The following is a 13,942-nucleotide window of genomic DNA, read 5'->3' as shown; positions in this document are numbered from 1 at the left end:
TCATGTCCAACATGAACCGCGATAGAATCCTAAACTTGTTATGGAAACGCGTGGGCATATCCCTTCCCAATCAAGTAGTCACTTTAGTGAGCGTTTCAACCTCTTTGTAAACGCGCTCCGTGGTCTAGAACCACTTGACTTGGGTAAATGAAGTTCACCATGAACCTTCATGTATATTCCGTATCTAGATCCCCATAAAGATACGTAGTGACCACATTTGTAAGCTGCATGTTCAGTTATTCGGAAACTACCAAACTGACAAGGTAGTGGAGTGCAATGACATCCATTACGAGAGAATATGTCTCATCGTAGTCGATTCCAGGGCGTTTTGTGAGAAGCCTTGCGCCATAAGGCGAGATTGCCATCTCTTTTTCTCATCACGCTTTTTAACGAAGACCCATTAGTCAATAGGTTTTATGTCAGGAGGTGTTGGCATCACTAGCTCAGAAAACCTTCCTCTTCGTTAGAGAATCCATCTTAACCTGGATCGCATCTTTCCATTTGGGCCAAATCTCTCTACGTTGGCATTCATTCATCAACGGAGCGTGGTTCGATATCATCGGACTCAACAAACTCATGTGCAACGAAATGCGTGACTACATCATCAATTATGATGGAGTTTTTATCCCACGTCTCATGTACACTAGTGTAATTTTCATAGAGCTCTATATTCTCAGGAATAGGGTTCTAACGTTGAGGCGTCCCCCAACGATAACCATAACCCGGAAGATTCTCATGAGACGGATTTTGAGTGTCGATGATCAAAGGGTTGGAATGTGCCAAAGTATCATTCGAACTCACGGGCCTCCCACGCATCCTAGCTGGGGCCATGGCCTATAACGCCAGAGCACCACTCTCTTTGGCATTGGCGCCATGCCTACCTCTGTGTAGGGTGGCGCTACGTCCTCTCGTAGGGACTTCCATCCTTGCGGGCGTGTTTGCAGCATATTTGTGTGATCTCGTCACTTTAGTAGAGATCGAGATGAGACATAGTGGGGACAGGCCACGACAATTCCTGTCGTTCCTGCTGAACATCTGTGTTCTTATCTCCCCCTAACGACGGGAAGACTGTCTCATCAAAGTGACATCCGCAAATCTAGCGGTAAGGAGATCGCCATGCAAGGGCATTAAGTGGCGGACGATTGTTGGAGTCTCAAATCCAACTGAGTTGCTCATTCGTCTGTAAGGACCCATTATAGAGCGCTGTGGCGGCGCAATTGGCACATAAATGGCACACTCAAATATGCGTAAGTACGATATTTGTACCCAGTCACTAGCTGTAACGCAGAGGTAGATTGAGTGGCGGTGGGTCATAGACGAATTAGCATTGCTGCATGCGATATTGCATCACCCCAAGCGGATAAGGAGATTGGGGCGCATTTCCAATGTCCTGACTACCATCGTAGTCGTTTCCGCGAGACCATTTGGGTGTGTACATGAGAATATGATGTCCAACATCAGTCCCATTGCAATATCCATCGAAAGTCTTCGATGTAAACTCACTAGCATAGTCAAATCCAATTGACTGAATAGGATGATTCGAGGAGTGAGCCCGTTGTCATATGATGTGTGCTAGGAGTGTTTCATAAGCAGCATTACAAGTGGACAATGGCACAACACATGACCAGCGTGTTTGCATATCAACCAACATCATGAGATATTTAAACGTCCGCAAGTTGGTGGAATTAGTCCACAGAATCACTAAGGATTCTATGTAAGAACATAATGAGTATTTTCATATCCTTTGCATAGGACGGTCTCAGTCCTAATTTTCCTAAGGAAGTGGCTTTGTAAAATGAGCGAGAGGCCTTAGAAGCAACCAAGGAGAGTTTTGGTTGGGCCTGAGCGTTTGAAACGCATATTGAAGCAAAGTTTGTGACTACATCACCCATCATGGTGTCATGACCATGGGAAGTGGCATCCATGGCGTTATAACCATGGGGATTGACATCCATGGCGTCATGGCCATGGGTAGCGCCATATATGGCGTTGTCACAAGGGACTTGGGCGGCCATATGGCGCTCCAAGACAGCTGCAGCGCCAGATGCTGCAATTGTTGCGGTCTTGCTAAGTCCAGGAACCAATTTTTGATTCTTGCTTCATTTCGCTCGAGGGTGTCCATGCGAAGTCTTTAGTAGACGGATCATCATATCATGACCAGGGTGACTTATCCTGTCGAGACAAAGCCAATATGTGTCTAAATCCAAGAGATCTTCTCTCATAACTTTATTGGATTTAATAGCTCAAATAGTGACATAGAGTCCACTAGAGAGACACATAAACTTCTCTAAGATGCGCCTTCGTTCGCAATCATTAGAGGCATTGCAAAGGAACTCATTTCTGTTCTCTACATGCGTTTTCACATGGAATCCGTTGGCTATCCATAGGTGCGAGTTGCCCTAGGAGCGTAGAGAGTTTCTGTGACATTAATCAAGGTGCCATTTGGCAAAGAGAACTTGGGCTATTCCATGTCCTTGAATTAATACTGATGGCCCAGCCATCGTAGTCACAAAGTAACATGCTCATGAATCAAAATGGAGTCATAAAGAAAAAGAACTCAAAATTTTATTCATAAGCCAACGGAGTACATCATTGTCTCTTAACCATTAGGAGAATCTAATCCAAATGCTTAGCTAATGCAAAACAATGGTAGTCGTCTAACTTCTTTCGGTAATTCCAACGCAAATGTGACCAGGTGAGTAGGGAGATGTCGGTGGAGCAAAGCTCGCTTAATTACCACTGTTGATATCACTTATACTACATACCGCCAAGCATAAGCAACGACCTCTTAGGTGGGCCCCGCGGCATAGCTAGTCCCGCCTACAACATGCATCCGGTACTCCGACACCCGAGCTACCTCGCTATGGTGGAAGTCGGTCGGTACCTCATAGGAAGGCCACCCTCCCATGCTCTCCAAGAGGCTTCAAGAGAAGCAATATGTACATTGTATCCCACATCGGAAATATAGAATAGATGAGGACTTCCCTTAGCTATAAAGGGAAGTCCTCCCCTTCTTAGAAGGGATGGATCCATTCTCCCCACACTTGTATCACAACAAAGGCTACTTGGCCTCACTCATAGTAGAAATATCTAAGTGGACGTAGCCTTGCCTCAAGGGCAAGGTGAACCACTATACATGTTTGTGTCTCTCTATCTCTCTCTCCCCATCATGATCCACACTTAGTCCCGTTCCGTATTCTTCAGTAGAAACAACCACTTATCTCAAAACCTTCCTAGACATCACATTTACATTGAGTACGCCTACTTTGAAGAAAGACTAAACCATAGGCATCTACTACAAAAATAATATGGCAATTGCCTACATCTCTTGGAAAATAAAGACTTAAACAGAATTGGCGATCTATTGATCCCAGCCAGATTCGTAGTCTTCAACCCTTCACTCTAGATCATCTTCTTGATCTTCTTGTTCTACATAGTGAGCTTCTCTTGCTTCACAAATATGCTTTGTAGGCGGTGGCAAGTTCTTCACGAGCTCTACAAATGTGTGCCCAATGATCAGACACTCCACATTGAGAACATACATCTCTTTGCTCAAACTCCATTGATTGAGGCGCTTTGAAAGCGTCATTTAGATGGCTCTTAGTGTTGGTGGCGCCACCAACATGGCCAGAGGCGTTGCCTCTCTCTCTTTTTCCACGTTGACCTCTTTGGTTCCGTGTTCACATATATTGGCGGTTACCTTCCCAAGTAGAGCGATTATATGGACCAGAACGTCCAGAAGTATCCCTAAGGTTAGGGTTTCGCTCTTGGCGCCGTTTCTTAGGGGCACGACTATAATTGGATTCCGGAATATGCTCTATTTCCACGGATCTCGAATTATAGTTCTTCACAAGGATGTTGTCATACTTTTCAGTGACATTCATAGCTCCAATGAGCTCATGAAACCTTGTGATCCGTCCTGCAGTAACATCAATTCGATAGTTCTTAGAAACCATTCATGCAGAAACGGGGAAGGTAGAGAGAGTCTTCTCAATCAACATCGCATTTGTGATCTCTTTACCACAGAATTCCATTAAGAATTTAATGTGAAGTGCTTCCGAGTTATAGTCAAGAACTGACTTGAAATCATAGGAGCGGAGGCTATGCCATCTCACTTCTAGGTCAGGAAGCAAGGAAGGAGTCACAGACGTTGCCAAATCTTTCTTCGAGTGAGACCCACAGCCTTCTGGGGTCTTCTTCATTCATACACTCGTACTGGAGCGAATCATCCATATGACGAGTCATTAGGATGATGGCTTTTGCCTTATTTCCCTCTAAGGCTGCTCTATTTGCTTCCAAAGCTTGAGCTTGCTCAACAGTTAGCACGTCCTGGCTAGGCTCGAGAATCGTATCCAGGATTCCATCGGCCTTGAGATGCTGGCGGACATCACGAACCCACCTGTGATATTCAGAGCCAGTTGTTCCCAATGGAGCAAAGTCCAATTTGTTCAGGTTACTCATCCTGAAAGAGAACAAGAAATTAGGGTTAGTTTCGGAGCGTGAAAAGCTACCACGAAAACATATAAAATTTCTGAGCGTAGTTGCTTCCAAGAAATTAGGAATTTCCGAGCGTAGTCGCTTCCAAGAAATTCGATTCCAAGAGGGGTTGGATTAGATCGAAACAATGATGTGTGTGGTCGATCGTTTTCTTCTCAACAAACCCTTAAGTTTGGAGGACTCTACAAGCTCCAAGCTTGGAGTGCGCACGAACCCCCACAGTTCGGCTTTTGGTCTCCCCTATGAAGAAGAAAGGGGGGTAGAAGAAGGGATGTTGGAAGTCCCCGAGAAAAGAAGAAGAAATTGAAAAACTTCAAAAACGGGAACTTTTAGAAAAGTTTACCTTGAAAAATAGCCGGAAATCTTGACCGGAAAAGTCTTTGAAGATGGCAGGAAAAAGGTCGTCAGGGGTCGCCGGAAAAGTGGCCGGAAACTGGTGGCCGGAGCTAAGTAGGTTGGTGCAGGGCTGCTGCAGGGCTTGTGCGGGGCTGCTGCATGTGACTTGCAGGGGCTGTGCAGAAGCTATGCGGAGGCTATGCAGGGCTCGTGCAAGGGTTGTCGGCAGGTCTCGGCAGGTGGCTAGCAGGGGCTGTCGGCAGGTCTCGGCAGGGGCCTGTGCGGGGCTGTCGGCAGCAGTCGGCAGAAGCAGGCACACGGGTGCGCAGTACTCGGCAGATGCGCGAGGGGCTTCTCGGCAGATGTCGACAGCACTCGGCAGATCTCGGCAGGGCTGTCAGCAAGTGGAGGCACAGGGGTGCGCAGGGCTCGGCAGCGACTCGGCAGATGCGCAGAGGGCAGGCTCAGGGCAGGCACAAGGCAGGGGCCCGTCTGAATTTTCCGATGGCCGGTTCAGGGGTTTTCCGGCCGGTTCCGGTGGTTCCGCCGCCGGTTCTGGGCTCCTTGGGAATAGGGCTTCGATATGTGAGGCGGTGGTTGCAGGATTTTGAAGGTTACGAAATTAGGGTTTTCAGGGTTAGGGCTTCGTGCTGATAACGTGTTGTAGAGAAACTGAAATTGAGAGAAATTTGCTGTATATTCTCATTGATAATAGGGGCCTCTTTATATAGAGGATTACAATGCATAGAATCTCAATCGTACATTGAATAAGAATCTAGATCCTTCTAATTTAACCCTATTACCACTAGGTTAAGTAACCTAGAGTTTGGGCCAAACACAAATAGAGATATCCTTAAACAGGTTTATAATTTTTATTTTATTTTATTTTAATATAAAGGTTAGTAATTTGCTTAGTGTAGTAAAGTCCTTTCTCCACACATGCAAATATATATTTTTTTTTTTCAGAGAATAGAAAAGAGAATGGTTATTGCTAGGGCTGGGCACCTAAAACCGAAAGCCCGATACCGTACCGAAACCGGCCCGAAAAGTGCCGGGACGGGCCGGGATTAAAATCAAAATTTTACTGTTTGGGCCCGTCCCGTACCGTCCCGAGAGAAACGGGCCCGGGATCGGGACCAGCCCAATAAATCCCGTTAGATCCCGTCCCGTACCGAATTATTAAATAAATAAAATCTTCCATTATTTATTCAATGTGGCTTAGTGTAATTGGTCCATGTAGTCAAGTCTAAGGTTTAACATGTACTCCACGACACTTGATCACAATTTGTTTCAGCCCATTCTACACACCTAAACCCGATCTCCCCATTCTCTCTCATTCAGCCATTTTCTGGTTCTCTCCATAGAAACCATAATCCCCAGTTCTCTATTTCTCCATAGAAAGTTAGAAACCATAACCCCTTCTCCAATATTTCCACTCACACAAATTACACAGACCCTTGTAACCAAAAAAAATTACACAGACCCTCAAAAAAATCCAAAATATCAAAACAAAAACTAAGCCAAATCTAATCCCCCATTGAAGAAGAAGAAGAAGAAGAAGAAGAAGCTGCTCAAGCTCTCATCTCGCCATGGCCAACATGATAATGGCCTCCTCGCCGCGTCCAAATCTCCATCCCCAAGCTCACCAAAACCCACCTCCTCCAATCCCTCAAATCCCTCTCCTTAATCTCTACCACCTCCCTCTCCGTTGCCCGGTCGTCCCTGGCCGCTGAGACCGAGAAGGCGGCGCTCTACGGCTTCGACCTGACCCTGCCGATCCAGGCCATCCAGTTCCTGCTCCTCATGGTGGCCCTCGACAAGATCTACTACTCGCTGCTCGGCAAGTTCATGGGTGTTTGGTCTTTTTTCTTCTTCAGTTTTAGGCTTTTAGATTTTAATGTTGTTCATACTTCATAATGTGCTTGATTTATTGAATAAGATCAGTTGGGGGATTGGACTATTGCTTGTTCTCTTTGAAATGGTCATTTGATTGCAGAGTTGAAGTAATGGAAAAGAAGAAATGCAAACTAGGAAATTTCAGGAACCTGTCTTCTTCTTCTCCTTTTTTTTTTTTTCCTCTCTCTTTCGGGTTTGTCCCGGATTGGGCCCAGTCCCGACCCGGTACCGATCGGGTTCGGGCCTGTCGGGATCACTTCTCAAAATAGCCTTAACCGTCCCGGCCCGTCCCGACTAATAATTCCGGGCCCGGGATCGGGATTAGCGAGATTTCGGCCCGTCCCGGCCCGTGCCCAGCCCTAGTTATTGCAGAGAATCACAGAAATAAGAGAGTGGGTTGTGGGTTTTTATTTTTTATTCTTTTAATAAAAATATATTTTGTCAATGTCATAGTTGTCTTTGTGATTTAATTATTCTCAAAGTTTTTTAATTTTTTAAGGTCGTTAAATTTTTTTTATTTTGGCTAATAAATCCTATTTTCTTAATAATAACATAGACTAAAAAGATTCGTGAAGACTTGAAGATTTTTTTTTTTTGAATTGGGGTTTGGAACCCAGCCTAACTGGGAGGCTCAGCCCCACGCCCGTTATTTATATTATTAAATAAATTTTGCTGCATCGGGGGGGGGGGGGGGACGTAATACCGGAACCCCGAACAAGCATAGTTGCGTTACAATTATCCTCATAGAGAACGTCCTGTATAAAAGCAGGAGCCTCATCTAAAAAAAGATCCACAACATGATCTAGACTAGCAAAGTGTGCCAACCTATTCGCCACACTATTTGCTTCACGATACACATGTCGAACTTTAATCCAATCAAAATCATGTAAATAATTCTTACAATCATCGAGAATCCGACTAACCTCAGAGTTATCCTCCATTTGCTGGTTAAGGGCAGTAACTAGGATATAGCAGTCGGTTTCCAGTTCCACCTGCTTCCAACCCTGATGTATTGCCATAAGCAATCCAGCCCTACAGGCCTCCGCTTCGCCATGGATAAGCCGAGCACATATAAGGTATCTTTCTGGACCAAGCCCCTCGGAAAATACCCATATCATCCCGGACTACTACCCCTATTCCTCCACTCCCTGCATTACTCTTGTAGGCACCATCAACATTTATTTTAAGTCTCCCACGCGGAGGAAACACCCATTTAGCTGTAGCTCCTCTAGGGCTCTTGTGTGAGATTTTCTCAGGATGACAACGCTGGTACTCTGACAGTAAATGCATTGACCACGTAACGGTGTGCATGGGATTGAAAGTACCGCCATTCCAGACCAATTTGTTTCGTTCAGACCATATAGCCCATAGTAGCATGAAGAAAATGTCAACCTGGCTTTTGTTTAGGACATCCAGCATATCCAATACCCATTCTTTCATGGAATTAATGGCATGGTTCCTAGCTCGCAGCCCAAGGGAGCTGAAAAGCCACATGCATGCAATCACATTGCATTCCTTAAACACATGCAACGTAGTCTCATTCTCACATCTGCAGAAAGGACATATACGATCATCCAAGTTCACCCTCCTACACAAATTAACCTTTGTAGGCACAATATTCTTGACAAGTCTCCACACAAAGTTTCGCACCTTTGGTTGTACTCTAGCGTGCCAAACTCGTCTCCACAAGTCTTTATCTCCCTGTGAACTAGACGTAGAGACATGAGAGGATAATGAGGCAACACATCTCGCTACATGATACCCACTCTTCACCGAGTACAAACCACGTTTGTCAAAGTGCCAAATCAACCGGTCTTCTGGATTTCGCAAGCTGAGAGGGATTTTACGAATCATTTCAACTTCATCAGCAAAGAATAACTCTTCCAGCCAATCTACCATCCAGTCCTTTGAGTCCGGATCAATCAAGTCAGCCACCGTCAAGTCCTCCAGTCCTTCCATCACGTTCGAGTAAGGCCGAAAAGAATACGGTCTGGGGAGCCAAGGGTCAAACCAAACAGAAATCCGTGTCCCCGAGCCAACTTGAAAGCGCAACCCTTTTTCCAAAAGCACTTTCCCCTTCATTAAACTCCTCCAGGTATAGGAGTCACCCTGATTCACAGAAGCATGCATAAAATCACTATTGGGGAAATATTTAGCTTTCAAAGTCTTACTAAGCAACGAGTCAGGGTGTCGTAGTATCCTCCAACCCTGTTTCGCTAGAAGAGCTTGATTGAAATACTCCATGTTTCTAAAACCTAAACCTAGCTCCCTCCTCTTTTGGGATGCACATCTTATCCCATGCAAGCCAATGAATTTTCCGTCCTTTCTCTGAATCACCCCACCAAAACTCTGCCATGCAGCGATGCATCTCCTGACAAAGATGCTTCGACAACTCAAAGCAACTCATAACATACGTGGGCACTGATTGAACCACAGACTTGATCATTACTTCCTTCCCTGCCACACTCAGAGTCTTGTCCTTCCAGTTCTTCATTTTGTTCCTAGTTTTTTCCATAATGAATTGAAAAGCCTCTGTTTTTGAATAACTTACTTCAGTAGGGAGGCCAAGATAGTTGTCATGTTTATCAACCCTTTCGACCCCAAACACAGCCGCAAGCTCCTCCTGAAAAACGATATCAACATTCTTTGAAAAAGAAATTTTACTCTTTTGATAGTTGACCTGCTGACCCAATGCATCTTCATACCACTTCAAAATCTCTTTCACTCTTGCACATTCCTCCCTCTCTGCCTTCATAAAGACAAAAGAATCATCCGCGAAGAATAAATGATTTATTGAGGGAGCCCCTGTGGCGATGGCTATACCATGTAAACTTTGCTGCTCTTCTTCACACGACAACATTCTTGACAAACCTTCCGCGCAAAGCAAGAATAAATACGGGGAGATGGAGTCCCCTTGTCTCAAGCCCCTAGAGTGAATTAGATGGCCTCTAGGTTCCCCATTTAATAAGAAGGAGTATGACACTGTTTTTACACACCCCATAATCCAATTTATCCAAGTTTGGTCGAAACCAATACTACGCATTACAGCCTCAATAAATTCCCACTCGACTCTGTCATAAGCCTTGCTCATGTCGAGTTTCAAAGCACCATAACCATGTGATCCCCCAGTCCTTCTCTTCAAAAAATGAGATAACTCGAAAGCCAACAACGAATTATCCGAAATCTGTCGTCCTGGGACAAATGCGCTTTGGTTCGGAGCAATAATATCTTGGAGGAGAGGTTTGAGTCTGTTTGCGAGCACTTTGGAACCCAATTTATAGATCACGTTGCAGAGGCTTATTGGACGGAGTTGTTGCATGTTTTCTACCTCCTTCACCTTAGGTATCAGAGTAACATAGGTGCCATTGACTTCTCGAAGCAAATCCTCAGAATTCAGGAAACAACGTACAGCAGCTATGACATCTCTACCAACCACAGACCAATAACGTTGGTAGAAAATGGGTGAAAACCCGTCTGGCCCTGGTGCCTTCAGAGGATGCATTTGATTCAATGCCTTTAAAATTTCCTCTTCCCCAAACTCCTTAACTAACTCGGCATTCATCTCGCTTGTAACCACCTGTGGGAATAGGTTAGTAAACAAGTCCATGTTTTTAGGAGAGCTAGTAGAGAATAAGTTACCGAAATAGTCAAGCACAGTTTTCTCCAAATCAGAGTCTTCAGTACACCACACTCCTTCATTGTTGAACAACCCAACAATATTGTTTCTTTTCTTTCTGTTGCTAGCTCTTTGATGAAAGAATCTCGTGTTTAAGTCTCCATCAGTCAACCACATAACCCTTGACCTTTGCTGCCAATAATTATGTTCATGATACAGCAAGTCATTGAGTTTAGATTCCAACTCCAACCGCTCCCCCTCAGGGTATGCTGACAATGACTTATCATAGAAAACAGCAAGCTTGGCCCTTATATGCTCAATCTCCGCTTTGAGGTGGCCGAATTTCTGATTGCTCCAAACCCATAAAGCTTTCCTGGTTTGCTCAATCTTCATACAAATAGTTTGAAAGGGGTTGTTGCCCGCAACACTCTCCCAACCATCTTTTACCACATTTGCACATTCCGCATTCTGTAGCCAATGCTCTTCGAACCGGAAGCGCCTCTTCCTCCGCCGCTTCCTCCTTATAGTAGAACGCACCTCCACAAGAATTGGTAAGTGGTTTGATTTTGAGGATTTAAGATGAGTGACACGTGAGGTAGGAAAAAGATCACTCCAACTTCTCGTAGCCATGAACCTATCCAACCTCACCTGTATTTCGTCTCCCCCACGCTTACCTCTCCAAGTAAAGCAAGGACCTACAAAATTTAGGTCGTTAAGATTACATCCTTCCACACATCTTCTAAAGGCTTCCATTTGTCTGGGACACCTAGGAGGACCCCCTTCTTTCTCACAAGCCTTGAGTATCTCGTTGAAGTCGCCACCAATCAACCACGGCCAGTGATTATTATACCCAAGTTTAGTGATGAGAGCCCAGGTCAAATGTCGTAGCTCCACTTTCGAATGCCCATATACACCAGTAAACCTCCATCTATTCTTGTCCCCCACACCACCAATCAAAACATCTATATGGTTATCAGAAAAAGTGCTTAGAGCGACATCAATATCCTCTTTCCATAATAAACACAAGCCCCCAGCTCTAGAAACTCTCCCATTAGGGTTCTTGACAACCTTACAATCAACCGCAAAAGCATTCCGAAAACCCAACTGAAATCTAATCTTATCCATCTCCTGGGTCTTGCACTTTGTTTCACTGAGAAAAATCACGTCGGGAAAGTTGAGGGTTACCAACCCTTTAAGTCCATTCACTGTCCAAGGGTTCCCGATCCCTTGACAGTTCCAGCACAAGACATTCATGGCTCGGGATGGGTCGAAACCGGACCCATCACGGAGGGACGATCAGGAGTACGCCCTTGACTCTTCTTCGGAGAAACATGAGTAACCACAGCCTTGCGCAACACGTAACCAGTTCTAGCTGCCTTGCCGCTACGGGGAACGTCCTTCCCCTCACACTTCCTATTACTAGCTGCACCCAGCTCCTGCCCAGCACTACTACTCCCATTGGAGCCCAACTCATTAACAAGTTGTTTTCCGGTCCTGGGCCGAGAAACCTTCAACCCCTTAACCGGCCCATCCACACATAAAGGCTCCACCGGAATTAAACGGAGAGATTCCCTCTCATTGTTTTGCACAAATAAATTTTGTGGAGTCCCAGTCTTAACAGGTAACTGCATAGAATCCGGAACACACTGTGACTTCGGAATCCCCGTACCCACTGATTTATCTTTCTTTCCAAAATCCGCTCCCGCCATTGAAGCCTCCATTAATGCAGTCTCCCAATCCGGCGCAATCGAAATTGTCACCTCCCGAAGATTAAGCTCTCCATCCAACTCCACCGCCGGAGCAAAGTTCCGGCCACCGCAACTATCTGTTTTCCTCTTCTTTCTTGAACGAACGTCAGCAGACTCCTCCAAGGACTGCACCATATCCTCCTCCATTGCCTCTTCATCCCTAACCGTCTGCACTGCGACTCCAGCATCCCTTTCCTCCCTCGTCCTAATGAAACCAGATACAGTAAGCTCTGGAGCAGTCATGATCCATCCAACTTTCTTCTGAGGATGCAACCCAAACCTGCATCCCCCACCACTACCACCATCCCCCGTGCGCTGTTCCTGCAAACGGAGTTGCTTCAAGAGCCATTCTTCTTTTTTATCAGCATTAAGGAGTGCATCATAAGCCGGCTCCGTCAACTCCCCCGCTTCCCGCCGTGGACACCTTCCTCCGGTATGAGATAACAGGCCGCAAAAGAAGCAAAAGTGAGGGAGACGTTCATACTCGAGATCGAAGCGCCTACTTTCCAAACACCCTGCCGGCTTGAAATTCACCCATCTTTTTAGCGGAACAGACAGATCCACCCCAACCCTAATTCTTAAAAACTCACCCAAGCAGCTCACACTACACCCCTTCTGAGCTCTCACAAAATCCCCAATCGCCTGTCCAATACACCTACCCGTGTTTTGGATTGACCTTTCCTCCATGTACACTGGAGGCAGCCCGCGAATACGAATCCAGAAGAATTGTGTATCTAGGGACACAGCCAGTGGATCCTCGCGGCCATTAGTGACAGCCACCGCTAGCAGTGCCTTATCGAAAGACCATGGGCAACCCTTAATCGCCCACTTCAGATCTGTCTCCTGCTTGAAAGAGAATAACACCCTATTGCTACTCCCAAGTTGGCACGCGCTAATCCTCGATCTATCCGGCGGATCTGACTTTGGGATCCAAAGACCCTTCATCGTACTGATCAGGGATTCAACCCTATAGTTTTTTACCGTAAGTAATTTACAAACCAGGAACCAGCGTCAAGGATCAGCCTCCAACACTTCCTGCGGAAGAACCACCTCCACCTCCGTCTCAGTCAACGCAAGTTTCTTGGCAAAATTCCCCACAACCTCCTCCATCGAGCAAAGAATATGAGATAGCACAAGATAGCTTTTGACAACAAAAGTGGCCAACCAATACATGCGTCAAAGAGACACAACCTTCACCTTTGAAAATAAAACCCTAACTCTCGGTAGCCAGAGAGAAGGGACTATGAAGACTTGAAGATTTTAAACAGCATAAATAAGAAGCTTATGCTAATGCAGCTAATCCCCTCTTCTCAACTCAACCAATCATGGATCACATTCACCATTTTCTTCCTCTTCTGCTGCTACTACCTGTTGACTTGTGAGTCATGTTGTTGATGTGAACATGCATATTAAGGCGGCAGCAGCAAATCTTGACATGAAGATTATGGCTGCAGCAGCACACCTTGTGTAATTAATGTAGCCGTAGTTCTTGACTTATTGTATTCACACTTAGCTCTAGGAAATTTGTACCTCTATATATATCCTCCAGTTTGGAGAAGAAAATATCAAGGCAATTATACCATAAATCTCTATATTTAACATGGTATCAGAGCAGTTTAGCTCTTGAGACCGATACCCATATTCCGCTGCAAGAAATACCAAGAGAAGGACTCTGTTCTTCATCTTTTTACCCAGAAAATATATCCACACCAATATCATACCCAGGAAGCTTATTTCTTCCTTTTTTGTCTTGCACTTCTAGGCCTGCAAGTCTGCCGGCATTCTTTGTGCATGTCTCTCGACCTTTAGATCGATTACCTTCCTTGCCAAGGATAGACTATTGCCCAGA

This window comes from Rosa rugosa, chromosome 3, assembly GCF_958449725.1.
Source record: "Rosa rugosa chromosome 3, drRosRugo1.1, whole genome shotgun sequence".
In the NCBI taxonomy this organism is placed as follows: Eukaryota; Viridiplantae; Streptophyta; class Magnoliopsida; order Rosales; family Rosaceae; genus Rosa; species Rosa rugosa.
The sequence above is the reverse complement of the archived record's forward strand: the minus strand, read 5'-3'. Positions refer to the sequence as shown.